The sequence below is a fragment of the Carassius auratus genome, unplaced genomic scaffold, assembly GCF_003368295.1.
Source record: "Carassius auratus strain Wakin unplaced genomic scaffold, ASM336829v1 scaf_tig00214963, whole genome shotgun sequence".
NCBI classification, from domain to species: Eukaryota; Metazoa; Chordata; class Actinopteri; order Cypriniformes; family Cyprinidae; genus Carassius; species Carassius auratus.
The window spans coordinates 373,808-374,535 of NW_020527884.1; positions in this window are offsets into that span (position 1 = coordinate 373,808).

The window sequence follows — 728 nt, forward strand, 5'->3', positions numbered from 1 at the left end:
GGATATTGGTTTATTCTGACTCAGAGAGAGTGTCAGTCATGTTAAAAAAGTTAACAGCTTAAGTAATTTGTGGATTAATGCAAATTGGACACGTGAACAGTTTCAAATGATTCAGTATAAATATATATACATATAAATATCTCGTACTGAATCAGAACGTAGGAATACTTAGAAATATACTAAATAAGAAGATTAATACAGTAAGAATGGTGCAAATCAACAGCTCTTATGAACTGGAACAAACGGACGATTTCTCAATCACGGAAAATATATATAATCTACACTCACTTTTCCACATGCACGCACACAGTAACCCGATATAAATCACAACTTAATGGCAATTCAGCGTGGATTTATAAGTATTAGAAGTCCGAAAATTGGCGGACTTTCCATTCTTGCATGAGAGACACAGCTGCCCTTCACTTCTTCCGAAGCACGGGATGATGTGGTAGCATCGAGCACTCTGATTGGTTGTGATTATCCGGGACATTTGAGAATATCCAGGCCTTTTGTACAAACACAGCTCATTGGCATTAAAAGGAATCTGCACTGAAACAAGTCACTGAACAGGGCTGTTTTTGACAGAAATTTTAACTAAAGTATATTATAGACTTTTTATTAAGACCCTAAAGAGTCAAAACAACTTGTGGAAAATGGGCATCTGATGACTCATTTAAAATGTGAGTCTCAAGGTATGCTTTACACACAAAACACTTTCCACACTGAGA